This window comes from Megalobrama amblycephala, linkage group LG4 (genome assembly GCF_018812025.1).
Source record: "Megalobrama amblycephala isolate DHTTF-2021 linkage group LG4, ASM1881202v1, whole genome shotgun sequence".
Classification (NCBI taxonomy): domain Eukaryota; kingdom Metazoa; phylum Chordata; class Actinopteri; order Cypriniformes; family Xenocyprididae; genus Megalobrama; species Megalobrama amblycephala.
The window spans coordinates 24,924,720-24,952,497 of NC_063047.1; the positions used below are offsets into that span (position 1 = coordinate 24,924,720).

General features: G+C 37.1%; 1 protein-coding gene across 1 annotated transcript in view; it reads left to right on the forward strand.

Annotated features, from left to right (window-relative positions):
• Nucleotides 1-12,981: 12,981 nt before the first annotated feature.
• The window catches only part of lamc3 (laminin, gamma 3), a 142,722-nt gene continuing 127,925 nt past the window's right edge, over nt 12,982-27,778 (forward strand). The window contains exon 1 of the mRNA XM_048188515.1: nt 12,982-13,064. The gene's annotated coding sequence lies outside the window, so the exon portion shown is untranslated. The remainder of the gene's footprint in view (nt 13,065-27,778) is intronic.

A 27,778-nucleotide genomic window follows, 5' to 3' on the forward strand; every position in this document is an offset into this window, starting at 1 on the left:
CAGACCACCTTGATGTTACGAAGAAAGTATAAACTGGCGTCACGTCAGTTACACTTTTTCCGTAAGTTGAATAGGGAAGGTGTAGGCTTTGTGAACTGCAAGAGTTTTACACTTTCAGCGCATGTTGAATAGGGAAGGCGGCTCATGCGGAAGCGAGATATTTTACTACATAACTTGTTAAATATGGATATTTTTCTTACACAAACGGATCGATTCACTTCCTCATTAACTTTGCTTCCTCATTAACTTTGAAACAGGAAGAAGCATCAAGAAGACTTAACCCTCACACTTATTTTTTTTTCATTTACTTCTTATATTTCTCTTTTTATGTCAGGCCGTACTGAAACCCACTCAAAAACCTACCCTTAGGCCTAAAAACCATTTCAATTAGAAACCTACATGCAATAAATTGGGTTTCCGGAGCATATGAGTATGAAGTCTCTGCGGAACAAAAGTGGGCGTTTCTGTATTTGTGGGTGTTTTCAAATTGGTGGGTGTTTATATATCATGCAATGAAAATGATCCCCTTCACCCGACCCCACCCCTACACCCTACCCACACTCTGACTTGGGAAAATGAGGTAAGGCTCTCAAAAATGCCCCTCTGTTTATGGCCTCGCCCACTGATCATTACTGTCTTGCAGAGGCCTGTACTTGGGGCGTATGGGGAGTCACAAGGTGACGACATGAGCGTGACTTCTGACGTCACACTTGGATGTGAGCGGGGTTGGGTCCAGCACAGGATGCAGAGAGCAACATTTGGCATAACAACCATGAACAGCCGTTACAAGAAATTACTGGGGCACAGGCCCCTCATCAAGGAAAAAAAAAAGTACACCCTTACAATATTTGTATATTTCCTTGAGAATTAGGCTACTATTAGCATTAAATCTGCTCTGGGCTACAAAACATCTCTAAAAGACAATCACATGACATAGCTGAAGCTTCTCAAAATGACCTTTCAAAAGGTAGACTGCTGAGTGGAGCAATTATAGCATCAGTGCACTATTGGCTATTTTGTGACATCATATTAAACAATTACCATATTCATCTTCAATATTTACATGGTTAAGCACAGTTAAACACGGTAACGTACATGGTACTTCAAATAATACTTGAAAATGCGTTTACCTGCATTACAGAGTCATTCACAAACTTCACTTGCAGGTGCGCCGCTGCAGAATGTAAAGATCATCTTAATGTTGACAAATAATCCATTTGCAAGTTTCAGTTGTTTGCAAGTGAATATCCACTTAATCCAGCTTTCTCGTTTTTCTAAATTTAATGTTTACTGTTAAAGGGTTAGTTCACCCAAAAATGAAAATTCTGTCATTTATTACTTACCCTCATGCCGTTCCACACCCGTAAAACCTTCGTTAATCTTCAGAACACAAATTAAGATATTTTAGTTGAAATCTGATGGCTCCGTGAGGCCTCCATAGGGAGCAATGGACACTTCTTCTCTCAAGATCCATAAAGGTACTAAAAACATATTTAAATCGGTTCATGTGAGTACAGTGGTTCAATATTAATATTATAAAGCGACGAGAATATTTTTGGAGTGCCAAAAAAAAAAAAAAAAACGACTTATTTAGTGATGGCCGATTTCAAAACATAAATGAATCAGTGTATCGAATCATGATTCAGATCGCGTGTCAAACTGCCAACGGCTGAAATCACGTGACTTTGGCACTCAGAACAGCAGATTCGACACACTGTGCTCCGATGCTTCCTGAAACATTGTTTTGACATCGGCCATCACTAAATAAATCGTTATTTAGTTGTTGTTGTTTTTTTGCGCTCCAAAAATATTCTCGTCGCTTTATAATATTAATATTGAACCACTGTACTCACATGAACCTATTTAAATATGTTTTTAGTACCTTTATGGATCTTGAGAGAGGAAGTGTCATTGCTCCCTATGGAGGCCTCACGGAGCCATCGGATTTCAACTAAAATATCTTAATTTGTGTTCTGAAGAGGAACGGCATGAGGTAAGTAACAAATGACAGAATTTTCTTTTTTTGGTGAACTAACGTTAACCCTTTAATATTTTCCTAAGCGAGAAACCGCACCAAACAATTCAGCGCGTGCGTGCAATTCATTCATTGAAAAGATTAAAAGAGTGATTATTTCGCGTAATGGGCATCCCTTCTGATTCTAAAACAGCATATGACCGTTAGTAAATATGACTTGATTGCTGAAATAATTTTAGGGAAAGTGTTTAGGGCGACGTATGCATATCTTTCATCATAAAGGTATTTATCTGTATTTTGTTTCTGATGCCCGTTAATCTGGGACCAAAGAAAGAGCGCGAGGCGGTGTTGAATATGACTTGGGTAAAGTTGGTTTTATATTCGCACATTCGGACTTCTGATAAATTCAGACTTTCCAATAAGCAATAAATTAATGTTTGCGAATTTTAAGCAGCAACATGATATTGACAACCAACGATTGTCCACTTACAACATTTTTCACAGTCGATCAAAATAGGCAAGTATTGTTTTAATGGCATATTTACTTGTGAATGTCCACTGAATGTCCAATGTAGTGTGATTAACAAGGCTATTGAATACGGATGTCCGAATGTGCGAATATAAAACCAACTTACCCAAGTTTGAAGCTTGACTTTTTTCCTCACAACTGAGTTTCTCTTGACTTTTTTTCACTCTCAGAATTGAAAAATAGCCTATAAACTGGCAATTTCGAGAAAATAAGTCAAAATTGCCAGAAAAACTCGCAATTTTTCCTCACAATTACGTGTTTTTCTAATGCAATTATCTTTTTATTTTTTTATTCAGTGCCTGCCGCTGAAACAAGCTTATTGACCTGCAGTCAGACGAAAATGTAAACAAGTCAAAAAATGATTTTGAAATTGTTTTCGGTTATTAACATTTTCATTTGTTCCTCACACACTTCTATTAGCACTTCAAAAGATATATAAATATAACACACGAGTTGTACTATAAGTAAAACTTTTTGGAGCCTGGCAGCCTGCATTTAAAGGGTTGCAATAAATCAAGGTCGACACAACAACCTTTTAAACATCTACAAACTCTCAAGTCTCAAGTGCTCATCATGATCTCTGATAAACAATGATTTGATGTCACCAAATTATTCTACACAGTACACAGTAGCCAATTCTCCTTCTCTGTTTGCCTGAGAGACACAATGTGTTAGGTATTTTAGGAGGTTTTCCGAAACAACAGAAGAGTCTGTTGTACTTTGTGTAGTGTGATGAAAATTGACTTGCTATTTTTAATCATTTCGGGGGAAAATGGCTCATATATCTTGCTCAGATTTAGAGCAGCTTTGCTGAGTAGATGTTTTGGGTCTGGGCCAGCTCTTGTCCCTTTAGTGCAGAATGGAGTTCTAGAGTGTTCCATGGAGAGGGGAGGTAATAGAGTATAAGAGCAAAAAGGGTATCACTAAAGGGAGTTAAATGAGATCTCTTAAAACATCTTTGAGTATGCCAAAGAGTCTTCCTGTGCAATTTGAGAGTGCTGACTGGACACTCTCTCTCTCTCACCCCTCTCTCTCTGTAGCTCTCACTTACTCAAACACACACATGCAAGTCTCTTACCGTTGTATACTAAGCATCTCTTTTATATAATTCCTGTCATTTCATGTGTTTATCCTGATTTTAGAAGTAGATTTCTGTTTGGTTACAAGAAGCAGCAGCTAAATGGCATGATACTCTGAGATACTGGTTTTGTTTTGGGTGGTTTTATTGTGAGCAGGTGCATAACAGAAAGAGAGAGTGACACATTCATACCATCCATAGGCTTAAACAAACACCTTTTTGTCGGCTCAGTCAACCGCCATCTTGACCATTTGGTATTCATAGGCACTAATCTAACAAATCTCTCACTCCCTTTGCTCATACACACACATACACAGACACATTCACACTTAAAGACTTGTTCTCTGTCTATTTCTCATTGCTATTCCTCTATGATGCTCTTGAGCCACCACTGAATTACCATGTCAATTTGCAGTGCTTAATAAAAGAATGTCCCTCTTTGAAGACAGAAAATGTATGTGAAAAAAGAAGCTAGAACAAGTTTGGCCTTGCCCTCTAGACCCAAGGGCATGCTTTTCTTAATATAATTATTCATTTCACACAAAAAAGCAACAAACAACCATTTACAAGGATGACATGATCAGACGGCTTCCAACAAAACAGAGCAGCGTATATACTATAGACTTAAAGGTGCCGTAGAACGCGTTTTCAAAAGACTGTAACTTAGTGAATATTAATAACAAAAATATTATACTTGTGTCTAAAGAGATGTTGAAATGTCAGGTTTTAAATCGTGTAAGTCAAAACGAAAATAAACCTTCTGTGTTTATGTAATCTGTATGAAAAGAGAGCCATGTCAGAAGTCCTTGATTCAGCTCATTATCCGCTAATGCGGCCACGCCCACGGAGGGAGCGCTATTCAGACGCAAATTCAGTCAATAAATGCATACATCGTCTCAATCGTGTATTTATTGTCTTGAAAAGTGTTTTGAATAGCCATAGTTAGCGATCTCTGGCCTCTGTTAGTTCAGTTATTTCCTGGATTGCCTATTCTTCTTTAGCATTGGCATTTGTGGACTAAAAGTGTACAGAGCGCCCTCCGGCTGCACGTATGAATTGTAAACACAGTATCCAGCGTTCACAGTGATAACAATAAATATTCAATAAATATTACTCCTCTGTATAGAAAATTGACATAAACATGAGAATCCATCAATACTTCTCCAAATGTGCATGCTTTTAAGCTAAAAGCCATAGAGGTAACATAACTGTTCAGACACTTTGTATCATATAAATGCATTATATTTTAATAATAGAATACCATTATTTTAAATTGTAATAATATTTCACAGTATTGCTGTTTTTTCTGTATGTTTGATTTACATTATGATGAGCTTGAGACATGATCAACAGGGTTTTTTCACAGCTTACCTGACTGAAAGAGCTCATTATTTATGCAGGTCATTAGAGCCCTTTATCTGATTCTTTTGTCTTCTCAGGTGAGAATCATCCATTATTCATGATTATTCACGCCTCCACGCATACTGTGTTTCTTGACCAAAGATGTTTTAGAAAATTTAAATCTCTCTATTGTTTTATATGAAGAAGTAGGAATGATAATTTTTACATCATTTTGAAGCAAAAACTCTAGTCTACAACCTCCAATACCCAGAAGTCTTGTGAACACAGATTTAATATATATTTTTTGGCTTTATTTCAGTGACTTAAGTTTTTGTTTTTTCAATAACCACGCATAAACGTTATTCCTTCAAAAATACAAACATGTACATACATGTTCCTTACATATTATTGTAGCCTAGTTTGTGCTGAATACATTTTCCATTAATATGTTTATGAACAACTGAAAAAAGCACAAATGTCAGGGCATGTCAAAACTTCTCCAGGCCCCAAATCAGCCTCAGACCCCTGAGGGTTAACTATACACTGATTTTTTTCAGTCGCCGCCCCTTTAAATCGCGTGCCCCCTGCCTCACGAGCTCTCGACTATATTACAGCGCATTTACAAAGTTCACACAGCTAATATAACCCTCAAATGGATCTTTACAAGATGTTCGTCACGCATGCTGTGTGCATACATCGAATCATGCAAGTAAAGTATTTATTTTGATGTTCACATTTGATTCTCTATGAGTTTGAGGCTATGCTCTGTCGCTAAAGCTAACATTACACACTGTTGTAGAGATTTTTAAAGAATGAAGATGTGTTTATGAATTATACAGACTGCAAGTGTTTAAAAATGAAAATAGCGACAGCTCTCTTGTTTCTGTGAATACAGTAATAAACAATGGTAACTTAAACCTCATTTAACAGTACATTAGCAACATGCTAATGAAACATTTAGAAAGACAGTTTACAAATATCACTAAAAACATCATGTTATCATGGATCATGTCAGTTATTATTACTCCGTCTGCCATTTTTCACTTGTCTTTGCTTGCTTACCTAGTCTGATGATTCAGCTGTGCAGCTCCAGACGTTACTGGCTTGTCTAATGCCTTGAACATGGGCTGGCATATGCAAATATTGGGGCTGTACATATTAATGATCCCGACTGTTACGTAACAGGCGGTGTTATGTTGAGATTCGCCTGTTCTTCGGAGGTCTTTTAAACAAATCAAATTTATATAAGAAGGAGGAAACAATGGTGTTTGAGACTCACTGTATGTCATTTCCATGTACTGAACTCTTGTTATTCAACTATGCCAAGGTAAATTCAATTTTCCATTCTACGGCACCTTTAAATTTTGACCTATGCCTACAATCTTGACCTTTAGAGCAAAGCTACGTTTCACACGGCATACAAAATCTAAAAATAGTGCATATTTATGTTGTCGCCTATATCAGAGATCTTCAACCCTGCTCCTGGGGACCTGCTGTACTGCAGAGTTTAGTTCCAACCCTAATCAAACAAACCTGAAGCACCGATATCAAGCTCTTCAGGATCGCTTGAAAACACACAGGCATGTGCGCTAAAGCAGGTTGGAAATAAACTTTGCAGGGCAGAGGGTCCCCAGGAGCAGTGTTAAAGATCTCTGGCCTATATTAACAGGTTATGCTGTTGCTTGAGCGAGCTCTCGTGTGAAGTGGACTTAAGGAGCCGTTCACACAGAATATGTTTTTGCAATTCACTGCGCTGCATGATTTTTCCATTGTTTTTCTATGTAAACATGCACTGGACGGCTGTTTTTGACCATTGCACTCACGTCTCGGAGCATCTCATGCCACTGAAATTAAAAAGTTGTTCAACTTATGAAAAAACACATCTCAGGACATTAAGTTTTTTTTTGTTTGTTTGTTTTTTTTTTCTCAATCCACTGCCCTGCGTCTTGCATTTTTAAATACAAAAACACATTCTGTGTGAATGGCCCCTAATAGCCCCCAAATAGAGAGGCTGAAAATAAAGGACTTTACTTCACTATCTGATACAGAGCCATCCAAGACATTAATTAGGCTTTTTTTTTGTTAAGAGAGAAACTGCATTTGTAGAAATTACAAGTGTGTGAAATGGCATCAGAGATAAAGGAAATAGGGCTGCCCCTTAATAGTCAACTAAATGTTAGTCGATGAGAAGAAGCTTGTTGACTGAATTTTAATTAGTTGGTTAGTTGCAAAAAAAAAAAAAATAAATCACACGAATTGGTAAAGTCATGCAGTGACAGGTTGTTAAAGGGTTAGTTCACCCAAAAAAATGAAAATTCTGTAATTAATTACTCACCCTCATGTCGTTCCACACCTGTAAGACCTTCATTCATCTTCGGAACAATTCGGAAATAAAGATATATTTAAGTGGTTTTACAGTGGTTCAACCTTAATGTTATGAAGCGACAAGAATACTTTTTGTGCCAAAAGCTTTGCAAATCTTTTGCCAAAACTGCCAAAGTTGAGGCTTCATTACGTCATAAGTGCTATGAAATTTCAATGGTTCACGTGACTCAGACAGTGCTCCAAACCACTGATTCAAAACAAAAGATTTGTAAAGCTTTAAAGCTTCATGAAGCAGTGTTTTGAAATCGCCCATCACTAGATATTGTTGAATAAAGTCATTATTTTGTTTTTTGGTGCACAAAAAAATATTCTCGTCACCTCATAATATTAAGGTTGAACCACTGTAGTCACGTGAACTGTTTTAAATATGTTCTTAGTATCTGTCTAGGAGTTTGAAAGTCTAAATTAACTTGCTGTCAATGCAGGCCTCACGAGCCATCGGATTTTATCAAAAATATCTTAATTTGTGTTGAAGATGAATGAAGATGAACGAAGGTCTTACGGGTGTGGAACAACATGAGAGTGAGCAATTAAAGACAGAATTTTCATTTTTGGGTGAACTAACCCTTTAACACGGCTGGTCCATGTGGTAATGTGTCAGGCAGAAAATCTAAAATACTGTTGGAACATTTTGAGAGGGTAAAGAATCACCACAAAAATGTGCAACCTCAAACATGACTTATTTAAAACATCTAAGTAGTAGCCTAACATTAGCCACTTTGCATGGCCGCTCGCTCTGTAACGTTAACTTAGATCAGTGGTTCCCAAGATGGGGTACACGTATCCCTGGGGTACATGAACAAAATGCTGAGTTTTGCCGTTCATTTAATTCTACCCCACCTGTAAAACCAAGCATGTATTTCAAAAAGCCACCTCCAGTGTAAAAAAGAAAAAAATTGTAATGCTGTAAAAGGTCAAACAAGTGACATCCAATCAAATTACATCATCTTTTGCAGTCAAAACGAGCATCCACACAAGAAGCTTGCATGCAAAGTATGCTGCCTTAAATTGCGCTACATTACTGCGGTTCTTGACAATGTACCTTTGTAAAAGTAGGGTTTTAGCACTTACTAGCATGAAGAACAAAGACAGACTACAAAGAGATCGATTTAAGACTCAAAATCTCTTCAATACAAAAGCACCATGTGTGAGTGAGTTCTTGATTTTAATGTTGATTATATATTATACAAGCTAAGATGCAATTTTTCACGAATATGCACACAATTGCAAATGTGACATTGATTTTATACAACAGTTCAACAAATTCATCCGAAAACTGGAAAATGCTGCCTTCTGAGGACACATTTCAAGGTAGTAAGGCATCAAGGCACGTCCGAATCCAATGTTAGCTTCACTTCCTGTCCCATGAGATGCCTTCCTCAGATCGATTTTTGAAGGAAGCATGGATGTATCCTTAGCTGCCTTTGATATCCCACAATCCTGTGCTTTCCATTTTGTGACAGTTGAGCTAGAAACATAAAGATGGTGTCCGAAAGTTGCGTTTGCTGCTCAGTTTGTGTATAAATGTACGATTTTGACCAACATATTTCAATTTTGATATCATTTCTATCGAGAAATTACTACTGTAATAATTAAATATTTGTTTAGTTCTCACAAAAGCTCGCGCTATATTGCTGTAGATCATTAAACCGTTACGCTGCCTCAGAAGTCTGTCCGAAATCAGTTTCGTGAGGTGCCTTCATGCATAAATGCTGCCGTACAAGTCAATCTCTTATAAGACAGCGAGGCAACAAGACAGCTACCTAGGTTTTCGGACACAGGCGAGGAGTGCAGGGAGTGAGTCCAACTTAAAGGGAGTGCTGACGAGGACAACAGGTGCTGGGAATCCGGGGAGATGATGGGAAGACTGATGAGGGAAGTGTAGACAGGTGTGAGGAACAGGAGGATTTTGGGAACTGGAGTCCGGGAAGGCGTGAATGTAACACCAAGCAACACACAGTGTTTTGTTACCGGTTACTGGTGGTTTTAGTTTTGTATCACTTAGTTTTTTATCATCATTTCATATTTCTCTGTTGAACATTTTATTTATTAAAAACATTCTCATAACATTATTTGTGTGATTTGTAATTGCATTTATGCCACCTCTGAGCAACAGTGTGTAAATACATTTAGATGTAGCTTGTACCACTGCAATGCTTAATTTTTTTTCTGCAATTTCTTAATATTTAGGTGAGAGATTTAGGTGTTAAACAAGTTGTTTTTTTTAAATGAGGAGTTAGCTAACTTATTACAGTGCGTCGGTTATGCGTGATGCGCTATAAATTATTGCGGGGCAAATTAAAATATTAATTTAATTCTAAAAGTAGCCTAATCATCATCATCATCATTCAGATCATCACAGAGGGGGGCTTGAGATCGCCGGGCCTGGTATGTGCAATTTTGTTGTGAACTTTTGCAACTAGGGATGCACCGATCCGCCTTTTTCGCTTCCAATACCGATACCTGGGATTCAGTATCGGCCGATACCGATCAGATCCGATATTCAAGTAATAAGAAAAGTGCTAAATTACCTAATAAACTGTATGCCTCTTAGGGCTGTGATGGTCGGCATGACAACCGCGCCACCGTGGTCGTGGAGTGTCACCGGCGGTGTGTGGCGTGTATATAATATATAATCTCAAAGGTCGCGTTAACCGAGAATTTTCCGTCATTGATGGAATTTTTTTTAGCAGTGACGGAAAAAATCTGCAGCCTGTCCGTCATTTTGACAGAACTGAGGCTGAATTTGCTTGTAACTGTAATTCCCACCCCTGTCCAGTAGGTGGTGATTGCGCTCCAGACAGTGTGGCAGCAGAGCGCGAGTCCAGAACAAAATGAAAAGGATGCGTTTGATTACACACACCCAATTTGTCCATTTTATTATACATTATATTATAATACTTATGCTTACATAATTACGTTTCTAATCCGTTTTGTTTTAAATAGTTTGTTTTATTTTTCTTGCTGCTCGAATGGCTTTTCTGAGGTATACGTGACATTGTTTACAACACTGATTGAACTGACGTTAGATTTAGGTAAGCTACTGCAACTTTCAACATATATTTTTTTTTTCATTCATGTTTATTTACTTCTGTAAAGTAGTAAAGAGGAAGAGATGATCGCGTTCACTCACGATCCTCAAAAAGTGTTGAGATGAGATGAAAACTGAAAAGTGACGCAGACTTTAATTTTTTTTTCATAATACTTTCTTTTCATAATATAAATAAATGCATAGCCTAGGCCTTGTTTATCCTATAAGCTTGTGAATAAATATGAAAATGTGGACGAAATCAGAAACTATTAAATGTCTTATAATTAAAATATAAAAATTAAAATGATGCAGCAACATATGATAGATAGGACAGAACAAAAAAATGCTATTAACAATCTTTTATTGTGCAAAAGTATTATAATATTAACGGCTCCCATACAGAGCGGCACAAAGCGCTTTTATGCGTATCCCGTGTGCAGAATGATGCGCTTGAAGCATCATGGAGTCACAGCGCTCCGCAGTAAAAAGTTCAAAGCACAAAGTGAAGATATAGTGATGCGTATTGTATTACCGGTATCTTGCTGAAGTATAATAATAGAAACATTGATTCATCATGGAGAGAGTTTCATTGTGTTGACTGTCGTAACCGAACGCGACACGCAGTCTGAATGCTGAATGGATAATGACTGACAGTGGCAGCAGAGGGAGGCATTTACGTGAACTTTAATTTAACGACTTAAATATTTATCTGTACCTCAAATTAAACTATGTAATGGCTTCAGAACACTTGGAATATAGTGCACAGAAACTTTATGGTGCTTTTTTATGTTTTTGTGCCCTTTGTGGAGCTTAACAAAAACACAGAATAGTACACGCACAGTATCGGATTTGGATCGGTCCCGTCCGGCCGATACCCGATCCGGCAAAAGTATCGGAGCCGATACCGATCTGAATATCGGATCGGTGCATCCCTATTTGCAACGCGTTTCTGTATTTGCATGTGTTGTGAACTTTTGCAACGCGTTTTTGTATTTGCATGTGTTGTGAACTTTTGCAGCGCATTTCTGTATTTGCTTGTGTTGTGAACTTTTGCAGCGCATGTGTTGACTGATGAAGAAGTTTTCTTTATTTACTGGTGTTTTTTTCTATTTGCATGTGTTTTCTTCAGTTGCAGCTCGTTGAGCTCTCTCGGCCACCGTAGAAAACTGGGAATGAAATTGATTTATTATATATTGTTTGCAATTAAATTGGACTCTTCTCAGGAAGCAAGCGCAAACCTGACTCTGCATTTCTCTGCACTTAAATCTATCTGTTTTCAGTTGTAATTTTAAATCAAGCCCAAACATTGATTACTTTTCTAAATTTATTTGACTTCCCTGACATTTCCACATACTTGAGTCTGTGTTGATCTGTAAGTATAGCCTTACAGATTGACAGTATTTTAAAAATGCAACCTCCCATGTGAATTTATCTCCTATGTTCATTCAGAATGGAATGTTTTATGTAAAGTAAACGTCACCGATAGCAGGGCTGATAAATCAAGGTGCGTGAAGAACCTTTGATGAAGTGGGTATTTTGAACACTCATATTAGATTTTTAGTGCACCCAGAGATGTATGTTTGTTCAGTCAGTGACTCTAATCTGTAATCCTGAAGGATCTGCTGATGTAGAAATGGACTGAGAGCAAGTAATTACTTAACAGATGTTTTTTATTCGATGCAACTTGTATTACATCTGTTACAGGGACAACCCCACTAGACTCTGGTTTAAGTGTCATGCTCAAGGGCACAATATGTGATACCTGGCCTACTTGTGGTGCTATTTGGATAAAATGACCCTCTCTTGACCCTTTGGTATTTCGACTAAATAGAGGTCTAAAATGCTGCTATTGAAGGGTTGCTAGCAAAAAAATAGGCCTTTCCTGCCAAGTGAATTAACTGTTTTTTCTCCAACAATATATTTTTCATACCTGAGCAGCTGTGCTGCACTGAATTGCAATGGTTGTATGTACATACATTTTTACAGCTGGAATTAAACAGCCAGTATGTTGTACCAGAAGTTTCCAGCTGGAGCAACTTTCTTGATCAGCAAGTACCAACTACCAGATGAGTGGTTTACGATAATTACAAGATGAGACTCCTGTCGAGAACAATTGGATTGGATCCCATGTCAGTATATTTTGAGATGTACTGTACCTTTGGTCTCAGACAATGAAAAAAACAAACACGAAACAATAGTTTGATTGATTGATTGATTGATTTAACTTTATTAATCCCAACGGGAAATTAAATTGTCATGGCAGCTTAATACAGTCAGTAACACTTTAACACATTTCTTTCCTAGACCATTCATGACCAGGTTTACATTGCTAAGTAGATCAGAAGGACATTGGTTTAGACTTCAGTCATTTGTGTTCTGGAGGAGCACAAGCCAGTGGATGTTACATTGCTGACAAGTAGAACTCGTTCAGCGACTGTATATTCAAATTGACGCTCAAGTGGGTTATAGAAGGGTACTTTACATGGAGTCTTGAAGTAGATGCAAATCAATTCATGTCCATATAGTTATGTTCTGCTTTCATCAGCTCATTCTTTTCTGTTTCACCTTCATTTGTCATCACAATTTCTACTTGCTTTCACATCTACATATTTTCTCATCAGTTTCTGCTTTGGTTTTCCCAGGTGGATTTTGCTATTCCTGGTTTTGGCACTGCTGTGTATACGTGGCTGCATAAAACAAGCGTGACATCTCGGGCACTCTTCTGGTCAGTAATGATTATCTTTTTGTCTTCTCTGTGTTCTATCTATGTAAATGCTCTAGAATTTCTTTTATGGACTTACGCGATATAATATAATGAAGGATGAGTGGAAAAAAGTGGAGCATATAGAATATGATAGTTACAATTAGCCTTGCGGTGACATCTCAGGAGATTAAACATTATCTCTGCACACACTTAAATGTCATCTAAGACAACATTATACACTGTTAAAACCATCTAATTGTTGTAGTGTACTCAAACACTTGGGAATTATGTGCACACATAGCAAAATAGTTGTAACTGTGTACCCAAGGACATGTGTGCACATGACATGATGTTAATTTACTGGTCTAGAATAGATCTGTTCAGTCTGTATTCCTAAAACGTGGCACAAAATGAGCATTTTTGCGTGGGTTCCCTCTGAAATTTCCTATGTGTTTTTAGAATAGCAGTTTTCAATTTGTGACTTAATTAGGGTCTGTGTTTAACATTACTTGAAGAGACTTTTATGTCTTGTTCTACAACTTGAAATACACAGAGTGGTTGTCCGATTAACTACACATCATTCGCCAACCACAACACTGTGGGCAGTAGTGTTTACATTGTTTTCAAACTTCGAGGCTGTGTAGGCCTGTTCAAGAAATGAAGAAATAAATGTAAAAATAACATAAAATTCACACTTGAGATATGATTGAGGTGTAATTTTCAGTAAAGAGGCTTCAAGTAATGTTAACTAAGACATTTTTTTTACTCAGAAAACTGCTATTCTAAAATTTTAGAGGGAATTAACTGCAAAATTAGCCTTCATGGTTCGCCTATACCATTGCAATTTCCTGAAAGGAAAGTGGTTTGTGGATTTTCTTTCCACTGAAAAATGAACGTGGTTGTCTGTGTCACAATAGAAATGGGAGAAGTAACTGATGAAGACAAAAATAAACCCTTTTCCCCCACTGTGATGATGTTTCCACAGTTATCCACATTGCAAATCTAGTAAAGTTTTTCATATTCTCCTTTTTTTAAATTTTATATACATTTATAATGCTGTACTTTGTTATATTACCTTGGATGTAAAAGATAAAAAACGAATGCAAAGGTGTTTCTAATACAATGGCTGTGGGAATCTCTCTCTTCTGACCAACGTCTCTGTATATTTTTTTCCACTTTAGAAAGTCATGGAAATTATATCATGATGTTTTTTTTCTTTTGCTATTGGAGCAAATGGGAATACAAAAATTACATTTGCTGTCATCTCCACTATAGAAACGATGACGCTTCTGAGAACCCTGGAAATGTAAAAAGGGTCCATAAGAAGTATTACACTACCATTTACTGTTTGGGGTCTGTACGTGTTTTCTTTCTTTCTTTTGATTTCGAAAGAAATCAATACTTTTATTCAGCAAGAACATGTAAACTTGATCAAAAGTGACAGTAAATACATTGGTGGTAATTGCACAATTTTTTCTAATTGAAATAAATGCTTTTCTTTTTCTGATCCTAAAAAAGATCACAGTTTCCAAAAAAAAATATGAAGCAGCATAAAACATAATGTTCAATATTGTTGACAATTAAAAAATGTTTCTTGACCACCAAATCATCATATTAGAATTATTTCTGAAGGATCATGTGACACTGAAGACTGGAGTAACGGCTGCTGAAAATTCAGCTTTGCCATCACAGGAATAAATTACATTTTAAAATATATTAAAATAGAAAACACTTATTTTAAATTGTAACACTATTTCAGTATATTACTGTTTTTACTGTATGTTTGATCATTAAATGCAGCCTGTATAACACACTTCTTTCAAGAACATTAAAAAATTGTACTGACCTCAAACTTTTGAAAAAATTACTGATACAAGATTCAAGAATTACTGATACTTATACAAGTAATTGTATAATTGATAGTTAACTGCACATTTCATTTGTTCAGTACCATTTCAATCACATTTCAATGAGGATGTTAAACCATGACATGACTGATGATTTAAAATGCCAAAGTAATGCTGTCAATCATGACCAAAGCTGTGATATATTGTACAGCCTGAAATAAAAGACCATTGATACTGTATCACACAGTCTGTCTTGCTTTTTACCCAAATCCCACCTGGGTCATATTGTGTAGCTCTGCCATCATAGAGGACAGGAATAATGAAATCACACAGTGTACACTTATCTTTAGTGCTTTATTTTAGTATCCTTTTTTGTCAAAGCAATGCTCTGTTTCTCTTTCTTTTTCCAAGTTTCTTTCTCTATGAGTAAGTGTTCTGCGATGACTTATCCATTACACAATGATGAGTATCAAGCCTCTCTCTCTTTCTTTTCATTCTTAGACTGTCTCAGCCTCATCCAGGAATGTGCCATCACATCCGATCTGGCTGTGTATCACTCACACTCCCTAGATTTAATTAGCAGCGGATTGGAGAGTCTGCCCTTGGGAAACAAGTTTTCCTTAGTCTTAATTAGTCTGTTAACTTCATCAGAGAGGCAGCACATTGTATGAACCCACAAGAGAAATGGAGAATATGACAGACTGGTTAATTTAGTATGCAAGGAAGCATACCTGTGATAACTTTTTTTACTTTTAGTCTTTTATAATGGAAGTAATCAATTTATACATCATAACCTGCCTGGTGAGCATATGTTTGGTTTCTATTTAATGTTTTCATATTTACCGCACATAAATTCTGCGCCGCAGCAACGCAGAACCACAGTACAAGAAGATAAGAGGAATAATATGACTTTACGCTCAGAGCTCTCTAGACAGACAGCATTGAAATCTTGCTTAAACACTTGGGATTATTGGAGTGCTCAGACACATAGTTATCTGAAGGATTAAAGGGATAGTTCACCCAAAAAATGAAAATGCTGAATCATTTACTCACCCTCATGTTGTTACAAACCTGTATATTTTGAGGAATTTTCTTCAAAGAAATGTTTCAAAGAAACATTCAAAGAAATTGTCCAATAAAAGTCAGTGGGGTCCACAACAGCGTTGACTTTCATTGTATGGTCAAAAACACTAGGCTACGTACGTTTACCTGCAACCAAATAATCCATTAGTAATCGGATTGAGGGCTCAATCGGACTTCATGTAAACACCTTAATCAATCCGACTAAGCTCGATCTGAATGAAATTTCGATTGGATTAGAAGGGGTGGTTTATTCATTTTCTAATCCGATCAAGAGGACATAAACACTTGATCGGATTGAAAACCGAAATAGGAAAGTACTGTGCATATGCAATAACGTAAAAATAGCATTATTCTTCCTGTTAAATAAAGTGTCATAAATGAGTGTCCTGTCATTCTAAAATTCTCTTTTCACTCAGTGTCTGTGAAGTGAAGCAGGACAACATCCCACCATTCTTTGTTTTTTATTCTCTCATCAGATGACTGGTTTTGGGCATGGGGAGGGGCATTTTTATTGTGTGATAAGCAGCACGGCACAACAGTTCATATGCTAACTGTCTCCAAATTATACACCCGGCACAATGCGATGCCAGGCGTGATGCAAGTGTTTTTTTGCTAGTTTCAGCCCTACGCAGTTACCATTTTCACATCCAGCGCCACATTGTGTAAATAGCAAATGCACTCATGGCCATATGTTCGCCCATGAGCGTGCTGGTCTGAAAACAAGGTGTGTTCAGGTGCATTGTTGGCGTGTCGCTATTTTGAGGCAACTGAAAACGACTGCGTCATTGACCAACAAAAACCTTCTCTAAAGTCAATGACGGAGTAATTTTTTTGTTATTTAAAGGGATTGTTAATAATATGCACCTATAGGCAGGTGCACAATGTGCGTACACTCTGCTTGTTACACACACAGAGACACACAGCAGCATACAAACGTCAAATATTAAAAATAAAAGGATTACAAAATAAAATAATATTATTGTGTACATAAAGATAAAAATGCCTACATGTCATAATGGATAGTCATTGCATGTATCAGAATTACCTATTTGCAGTAATGATGAATGAAATTAACTAATTATTTGACCAGTCGTGGCTTTTAAAGGGAATGGGAGATGACACTATGATTAGTTTATTGCTCGATACGCACAAAACACACCCATGACTCATTAAGAGACTAGGTATAACCCTTTTGGACCATGCGCCTGGCACGCTGACCATTTTTTCCGTCGTTAAACTATAGCAAAAGTGGATTCGGACACCTGCACTTCAGACCATGCACTTAGATTGTTCAAATAGGGCCCTAAGTCTGCTGTTTAAAACCAATAAAGAACTAATGTAGGATAATGGTTATTATGCACAAACAGCTGGAAAATCTGTATATTCGTGCAGTGTGAGCATGTCACAAAATCTGTTTCCGATTAGAAGCTTGTGACATATCAATGCACACATCAACATGATCACTTTATTTAGCGTTCATGTAAACACTACATTCGGATACATCAATCGGAATGAATTGGGTCAGACTGAAACAAAAGTTATGCATGTAAACATAGCCACTGAGACATTTTTCAAAATATGTTCTTTTGAGATCCACAGAAGAAACAAAATAATATAGGATTGGGATGACATACAGGTTACATTAGACATACATTTTTGGGTGAACTATCCTTTTAAGGATTGCCGTAATGTAGAGGATTCCCTTGTTTTAATGTCAAACTAACATGCCATATGCTCGCTGCACTAATTAAGCAGCTATGTTAGTTGGTGCCCTCATATTTGAATCTATATTTAAAAAGATTCTTTCAAAAGACCTTTATGTATTTCTCAAGATGTTCTCTTTTCTTTGTCCGTGTGACAAAAGAAGATGAATTTGACAGGTGCGCAGGGCAGGAGTGGATTTATGGCTTCTCTATCAGCTGGCATTTACAGACAGTAATGACAAGTGACAAAGAGAAGAAAGATGAGGACTATGAGAAAGAATGACAGAAAGACTGATATAAGGTAAAAGTGAGAAGGTGGTGGCATTTGAATGTTTGCCAAGAGCCCGTACATGGTTGACAGATCCATGAAGGAGTTGAATTTAGCATTACATCAAGTGTGTGTGTGTGTCTGTGTCTATGTCTATACTGAAACTCAATAATTCTAATATTTGTTGAGGATCTTGCAGACACGCTGACACAGCTTACTGTTCTCAGTTTATTTCTCGGTAGTTAGTCAGAGTCCTTTCGCCTTTGGTGACATGCCTTAGTCTCTCTCTCAGCCCGAGTTTAAGATAATTAAATGCTCTAAATAGCATCAGCAGCTCTGACCTGCAACATGTGAGTATTACTGTGGCCTCAGGGGTGCTTCAGGGATGTTTGACGTTATGTATATACCATTTCCCTAGCATACTTCTCAGTAAACGTGCAGAGATGTGTGGCTTTTTTTCCACTGCCTTATCTTTTACCCTCAACCCAGTTACACTCATTAGAGTCTATTAGATTTGTAGGACATTCCTCTGAGGGTTCAACATTTACTATATAGACTCACAATAATCCATTTGGGATGTGTAAGATATGCATGGAAGCTGGTTTCTAAAAAAAAAAAAAAAATGGTATTTGGGATACAGCTTAAAAATAAGAAATAACTCACTGTGAGAAATAAAGTTGCCATTGCAAGATATAGTCACGTGATATCTAAAGCCAAAATTATGATAAATAATGTCAAAATTGTAAAACATACACTACCGTTCAAAATTTCTATAAGGTTTTGAAAGAAGCCTCTTATGTTCACCAAGGCTGCATTTCATTTATTTCATCAAATTTACAGTAAAACCAGTAATACTGTGCCATTACTCCAGTCTTCTGTGTCACATGATCCTTCAGAAATCATTTGAATATTCTGATTTGGTGCTCAAACATTTCTTATTATTAAATTTGAAAATGGTTATGCTGCTTAATATTTTTGTGGATACAGTGATACATTTTTCAGGATTCTTTGTGAAAGTTCAAAAGAGCAGGTTTTTTAAAGGTACACTGTGTAACTTTTGACCCTCTTGTGGTTAAAAACTAAAACTGCATGCATTTTGCAGGAGAACATTGTTTTGGTTGTGCTTGCGTGACAGTGCGGATGAATATGGCTATCTGTAGGGCTGGGAAAAAAATATAGATTTCTCGATTTTTAATCGATTCTCATTTTTATGAACCGATATTGATTCTTAAATCCTAAGAATCGATTAGTCTAGTCTTGTTTTCAGTTGATGAATGAGCAGAATACATAGCGCCTCCCATCCAATAAATCATAATAATCTTTGTGCTTTGTTACTTTTGATATAAGGCAAAGTCTCAGATTTCAAATGACATCCATCTTATTATGAGATTCAAAAAATAAATACCGTTTTGGCGCTGTTTAATGTGACGTGACAGATTGCAATTAGTGCCTCAGTTAAAGAGAAGCGGCAGCATGGAGCACATGTGAACATCCTCTCCTCCACTTTAATTCCAGTTACAGCGCGAAATAAACATGACTAAACATCTGAAGGTATGTTAAAATGTACAGTACAACTTACCGAAATCCGAATTGGAGTAGAAATATGATTATGTAATTCTAAACTTTATTTATAATAAAAACATCATTGAGTGTAATTTAAGTGTTTGTATATAAATAAGTTAATTTAACCTTCAATATTATTATAGTAGTACCAACTGACTCCCATGTGTAGTTTACAGCATTAGTTGAGAGATTTTTTTCCTCTAGAAAATTTGCCATGTACTGTAACTGAAATACTACATCCAAAATAATCAATATCGAATCGAAATCGTAATCAAATCAAATCGAAAGCATGTGAATAGTAATCAAATCATGAAAATTGTATCAATACCCAGTCCTAGTTATCTGCTCATAAAACATTCACTACTAGGCTTAAGAAATATAAACAGTTTAGATGGAAAAGATCTCAAGCTGACTAGCTGAAGACATTGCTGTAGCTACATCCATGATTAGTTGACACAGTACTTCCATGAAAATGAATTCACACACAACAACAATAATGAAATGACCCTACACAACAGATAATGCTTTACAATGAACTCTGTTATAGAGCTACATGGCAATTTTATCAATAAAATACTTTACTCACCTATTGAGTAATAAAAACGTCATCTCCTCATCGCTTTAACAACATTTCAAATCCCTCAGTTCTCGCCATCTCTGAAAAGCCAAGCCAATCTTGGTTCTTGTTTTATTACGAGCTTTGTCAGATTTTCTTTTTGCAAGCAGAAGCTCCTCTGTTCTGCCTTTTTTTTTTTTTAAGAAAAGGAAAAAAACAAAACAGGTGATTTCCTGTATAGGTTTGAGATTTAGCTGCACCATGTCAACCTTTCTCGCTCGTTGTGACAACTAACCTATGCCACTCCCACATGCACCAAAGTACCAGAGCAACTTTTCTCTATTTACAGAGACACGCACGGATGAGCGGTGCAATTTTACACAAAAAAGCATCCTGCTCGGTCTAAAATATAAACACTTATAACGGGCTTACCATAGTGAATCAGGGTTAGACAAAAATTAATTTTGAAAGAAGGATTGATGTAAAAAAATCAAAAGTTAAGAAAACTTAAACGTTTAAGGCAATCAGCTGCAGGAGAGTTTTGAGTTTTCTCAACTTGTTGTAAACTGAACTTGTTATACAATATACAATAGAATCTCCTGCAGCTAGTTGCCTTAAACTTTTAAGTTTTCTCAACTTTAATTTTTTAAAAGTGTATTAAAGCAGAACTAAGTAACTTTTTTTACCTTCATCAATAGTTTTCTAAGTCCTTACGATGGTTAATTGACTTGTAGTGGTGTGTTTGAGGCGTGCACTAACCTCCTCTGGCACGTCTACGCCAAAAAACAGCACTTACAAATTGGGCTGCACTGACCCAAAACAATCTTGCCTCATGTCCACGTTCACGCAAGAGTGACAAAATGCTTTACGGTAATTCAAAAACAATGTATATATTATGACTTTATAAGACAATTTCGAAAATTACCCACCTCCATCGAGATTTCTAGTACTGTATTTGCAAAACTACTGCGCTGGTGAGCGTTGTAGTCATTGTAGTCCAGAGCTGCCCTTGGAGTATTTACGACAGTGTGATTCACTGAAGGAACCTGTAGGGAGAGTTTCACAAATCTTACTGCTTACTCCGCTGTAACTCATTATTCAAATTTTGTTAATTTTGCCCCCAAAAAAGTTATATAGTGCATCTGTAAATAGAAATCTTTTGTAATATTATAAATGTCTTTACCATCACTTTTGATCATTTTAATCTTTGCTGAATAAAATATTGAATTCTTAAAAAAAAAAAAAAAAAAAAAAAAAACTTTGAATGGTAGTCACATAAGTAAAGTCACTATTAAAAAATTACAAAAAATATATTCAAATTTGTGAAGAAATAAAGTCACAGTTGTGAGTGAAAATGTCATTTCATTTAGTTCTGAGGTGAACACAGGCTGCTTTGAGAGGTAGATAGAGAAAATGTGAGAAAAAGTCATTTTTTTTAAGCAGTGTTGTAGAAAATATTGTATGAGATGCTAGTTAATTAAAAGGACAAAAAGGAAATTAACATTTCTCATATAAAAAGGAAACCTTTATAATTTAAGAAGAGACAGAGATTAAGGTAAAAAGCTATGCATTACCATAAAAACACTGTTTTTGTGCAAGTTCTCATGATACTCTGAATCCCAGCAGTACTATGTTGAGGTCAGGCATTGCAAAACACATTAGCTGTGCTCAAATTTAGTTCACATTATAGGCAACACAGAGTTCAAGGAGAATCTAACTGCAAAAATATGGCGGCCCATATTTCTTTAGGTGTGCTTGTGAAAAAAATAATTTTCAGAGGATGATTTTAAAATTAGTAACTCTTATTATTCATTTATGAGGTACTGGAATCTTCTCTTAGTCTAGGAGTAATGGTGACAGATTGTTTTTGAAAGCATGTGACAGCTCGTAGGTTTTCTGGGAGAGAGATCCAAAGCTTGGGGCCATAGTGACTAAAGGTTGATGTAATAACAGCTTGATATTTTGCACCATGACAGAACTGACACAACAGTAACAAGTCTGCATCAATATGTGTTGATAACCAGCTAGTCTGATGTTCTGACTGTGATTCAAGGATCTAGCTTTGATCCAGATTCATCCAACCTACAAACACATCTCATTCTGTGTCTCTCTGTGTTCATGTCCCTTTTTCACATTCTGTTTCTGTCTGAAATATGAGTTAAATAGTTAATTCTATTTAACTCATATTATACCATTTAACATTATATGTTTAATATAATTAATCGTATGTACACTATAATTCAAAAGTTTGGGGTCGGTAAGATTTAATGTGTTTGAAAGAAGTCTCTTCTTAGCAAGGCAGCATTATATTTCATCAAACGTAAGATGTAAAAGCACTATTAAATATTTTTACAATATAAAAAAACTTTTCTATTTTCAGATATTTTAAAGTGTATTTTATTCCTGTGATTCCTGTGATGGCAAAAAAGAAAACAGTTGTGCTGCCAAATATTTTTGTAGAAAAAATTCCTGTGTCATCGTAAACAAAATATCTTTAAAAACATACTAAACTGTGTTTTTGTTTTTTTTTAAATTACAAAAATACAGACAGTTTTCTGTGATGGGTAGGTTTAGGGGTAGGGGTAGTGTAGGGGGATAGAATATACAGTTTGTACAGTATAAAAACCATTACGTCTATGGAGAGTCCCTGTAAACCACATATACAAGTACACTATATTGCCAAAAGTTTTGGGACACCTGCCTTTACTTGCACATGAACTTTAATGACATCCCATTCTTAATCCGTAGGGTTTAATGTGGAGTTGACCCACCCTTTGCAGCTATAACAACATCAACTCTTCTGCGAAGGCTTTCCACAAGGTTTAGTGTGTTTATGGGAATTTTTGACCATTCTTCTAGAAGCGCATTTGTGAGGTCAGGCAGTGATGTTGGTGAGAAGGCCTGGCTCGTAGTCTCCGCTCTAATTCATTCCAAAGGTGTTCTATCGGGTTGAGGTCAGGACTCTGTGCAGGCCAGTCAAGTTCCTCCACATCAAACTCGCTCATCCATGTCTTTATGGACCTTGCTTTGTGCACTGGTGCGCAGTCATGTTGGAACAGGAAGGGGCCATCCCCAAACTGTTCCCACAAAGATGGGAGCAAGAAATTGTCCAAAATGTCTTGGTATGCTGAAGCATTAAGAGTTCCTTTCACTGGAACTAAGGGGCCAAGCCCAACCTATGAAAAAGAACTCCAGACCATAATCCCCCTTCCACCACAGGCTTGGATGCAGCTGCGCGGCCATGGAAACCCATTCCATGAAGCTCTCTACACACTGTTCTTGAGCTAATCTGAAGACCACAGGAAGTTTGGAGGTCTGTAGCTAATGACTCTGCAGAAAGTTGGTGACTTCTACGTACTGTGCGCCTCAGCATGCGCTGATCCCACTCTGTGATTTTACGTGGCCTACCACTTCGTGGCTGAGTTGCTGTTGTTCCCAACTGCTTCCACTTTGTTATGATACCGCTAACAGTTGACTGTGGAATATTTATTAGTGAGGAAATTTCATGACTGGACTTATTGCACAGGTGGCAAACTATCACGGTACCACGCTTGAATTCACTGAGCTCCTGAGGGTGACCCATTCTTTCACAAATGTTTGTAGAAGCAGTCTGCATGCCTAGGTGCTTGATTTTATACACCTGTAGCCATGGAAGTGATTGGAACATCTGGATTCAATGATTTGGAGGGGTGTCCCAATACTTTTAGCAATATAGTGTATGTGTGTGTGTGTGTGTGTGTGTGTGTGTGTTCTGTATATCGCAATATTTCTCTCACCGCTTGCTTTATGAGTTTATTGTAGCTACATGATTTGGTGAGAGAAATATTGTGATATAGAGGACACACACATCTACAACTCCCTTATGAGTCTCTCAGATTTGTAATGTTTTCATTAACAGTAGTATTTGTTTTATTTCTCTGTTCATCTCTACATTTTTACATTGTTTGAGGCCTATAGTAAAACATTCTCGTGTGTGGGTAAGGCAGTAATAGGTTTCTTCAAAGAACATGGATGAATACATTTTTCAGTAAGGGCAGACACACACTCACACATTTACTTCAAATCTCTATATTTCCACTCATGGAAAGTGACAAGTATATCATGCAGTTTTCGGAATCGAGACATCGCAGCCACTGTAAAGCCTGTTTATCTGAAAAGACAGGCAATAGTGGCACTCCGAGGCAATTATGAGAGAGTTAATGAGAGGATATGCAGAATGAAGAATACTGACAGTTGCTGTCTTGACAAACATATACCTGGAAAAAGGAAGAAGGTGTTTTAGCAAAGAAACGAGCTGAATACTCATGACACATGAGTTTAAGGAAGGCTGAGTTATGTTTGCATCTCAGACAGAAAAAGATATGTTAGCAGACAGATATTATAGGTTCTGTGACAAGCAACGCCTCATCACCATTCCCTATCACAAGAGGTGTATGGGAAAGCGTGAGGAAAGATATAAAAAAATGCAGAGGGGCACGAGTGGGCAGGCAGGTATGGCTGAGAAGAGCTTCTTCACATGGCTGTGGATGTATGAGTGTGTGCACAGGATCAAACTGACATTTCATTTTCTGCTGAGGGAGATTGGGGAGACATGAAAGAGAGAAAGGAGTAGCACACATGTCTAGGGAGTCGTGTTGACAGCCTCAAATGGGGACCTGGGACCCACTTCCATGTCACATTTGTGTCAAGGTTTTATATACACTCACCGGCCACTTTGTTAGGTACACCTGTTCAACTGCTTGTTAATGCAAATATCTATTTAGCCAATCACATGGCAACAACTCAATGCATTTAGGCATGTAGACATGGCCAAGACGATCTCCTGAAATTCAAACTGCGCATCAGAATGAGGAAGAAAGGTGATTTAAGTGACTCTGAACGTGGCATGTTTGTTGGTGCCAGACAGGCTGGTCTAAGTATTTCTGAAACTGCTGATCTACTGGGATGATTTTCATGCACAACCATCTCTTGGATTTACAAAGAATGGTCCAAAAATAGAAAATATCCAGTGAGCGGCAGTTCTGTAGTAGAAGACAATGCCTGGTTGATGGCAGAGGTCGGAGGAGAATGGCGAGAATGGTTTGAGCTGATAGAAAGGCAACAGTAACTCAAATAACCACTGATATAACTGAGGTTTGCAGAAGAGCATTTCTGATTGCACAACACGTCAAACCTTGAGGCAGACAGGCTACAGCAGCAGAAGACCACACCGGGTGCCACTCCTGTCAGTTAAGAACAGGAAACAGGCTTCAATTAACACGGCTCACCAAAATTTACAATAGAAGATTGAAAAAGTTTGCTTGGTCTGATGAGTCTCAACTTCTGCTGCAACATTCAGATGGTAGGGTCATAATTTGGCGTAAACAACATGAAAACATGGATCCTGTCTCGTATCAACGGTCCAGCCTGGTGGTGGTGGTGTAATGGTGTGAGGGATATTTTCTGGGCACACATTGGGCCCCTTCAATACCAATTAAGCAACATTTAAGCATCATAGCCTATATGAGTATTGTTGCTGACCATGTCCACCCTTTTATGACCAGAGTGTACCCATCTTCTGATGGCTATTTCCAGCAGAATAACGCACCATGTGACAAAGCTCAAATCATCTCAAACTGGTTTTTTAACTGGAATGAAAGTGAGGCTGTGAGGGATAGACATACAGTACATCTCTTCAGTGGGTTGTACTGTTATTTGATGTGTTTTTGGATTGTTCTGCTGACAAAACCATGCAAAAATATCTTTCTAAGTAATTTCAGTACACAAAAGTAAAACTCCAGACAGCATAAGGTGTGGAAAATTATAAGTGATCTTGGAGCTTTATACAGCAAATGCCATTGAAAACACAATAAGTCTATTCCTCACAGCCTTGCTTTCATACGTGTAATGGCGCTGCTCTGAATAAGGTCTACTGTCATTAGTAATGTGGTTGTTCGATTCACTTTTCTTAAGATTATTGAGTAGCCTGTGAGTTTTTGTTATTTTTGGTTTAGTTACAAATAAAAACTGCTGCACCTATAGATCCTTCCTTTTTTCTCACATTCACTTGTACACAGGTACAAAAAACCTGAATGAAAACCATCCGCACTGTTAGCCTAATGACACCTATTCATACCGTTGGCATACTTTTCTCTCGAATTAAATTGGGTACAGTTCTAAGACAGCTTTTCCCACCATGCAATTCATGTCCTTGTAATAAGAAATTTGTCAGTTTCAAATTAGCTCTCTCAGACAATTGAACATGACTTGCATATATCTGCATATTAACATGGACTTTTCTAATATGTGCCTCAAACATTTGTCACTGTAGCACATGAACCTATAAGTCCAGCAGACACCCTCCATTCAATTCATTTCAACTGCTCTTTCTGCTCTCACTGAAGACATTCTCTTGATGAATAGTATGGCCTTGGAATTTAAATTCCCCATTTACAGTCTGTGTGTGTGTGTGTGTGTGTGTGTGTGTGTGTGTGTGTGTGTGTGTGTGTGTGTGTGTGTGTGTGTGTGTGTGAGTAAAAGAGAGATGATGATGAGCATCCTTTGTTCTTCTGGGTCTTTCATTCAATCCAACATCTATCATCAGTATGTATCATATAACCTTCAAAATTATTAAAAAAGAGAAAAGTATTATGAACACAAAGTAGCTGACAAAAGAATGAAAGAACTGGACTTTATGCATATCTGATGGAGAGAGTTATATTTGATGTGGGTCTTCAACCCAGGGGTCTTCAACCTTTTTCAGGTCAAGGACCTCTTTGTGGATTCTTTATATATTATTTATTTATACTTTATATACACTGATAGTAAAAATTCTGGCCAATAAAAAAGGCTTAAAAAGGCTAAATAAATTGTCTTAAAGGTGCCATAGAACGCTTTTTCACAAGATGTAATATAAATCTAAGGTGTAACCTGAATGTGTCTGGGAAGTTGCAGCTTAAAATACCCCATAGATTTTTTTTATTCAGTTTTTTAACTGCCTATTTTGGGGCATCATTAAATATGCGACGATTCAGCGCGCGTCCCCTTTAAATGCTCGCGCTCCCCGCCCCCAGCTCGCAACTCTATAATACACTGTATAAACAAAGTTCACACAGCTAATATAACCCTCAAAATGGATCTTTAAAAACTGTTCGTCATGCAACCTATCGGATCATGTGAGTATAGTATTTATTTGGATGTTTACATTTGATTCTGAATGAGTTTGATAGTGCTCCGTGGCTAAAGCTAACGTTACACACTGTTGGAGAGATTTATAAAGAATGAAGTTGTGTTTATGAATTATACAGACTGCAAGTGTTTAATAATGAAAATAACGACAGCTCTTGTCTCCGTGAATACAGTAAGAAACAATGGTAACTTTAATCACATTTAACAGTACATTAGCAACATGCTAACGAAACATTTAGAAAGACAGTTTACAAATATCACTAAAAAAATCGGTTATCATGGATCATGTCAGTTATTATTGCTCCATCTGCCATTTTTCGCTATTGTCCTTGCTTGCTTACCTGCATAAAGTCTCTTGATTCGGCTGTGCACAGCTCCAGACATTAATACTGGCTTGTCTAATGCCTTGAACATGAGCTGGCATATGCAAAAGTTGGGGGCGTACATATTAATGATCCCAACTGTTGCGTCACAGTCGGTGTTATGTTGAGATTTGCCTGTTCTTCAGAGGTCTTTTGCAAAAATCAAATTTACATAAGAAAGAGGAA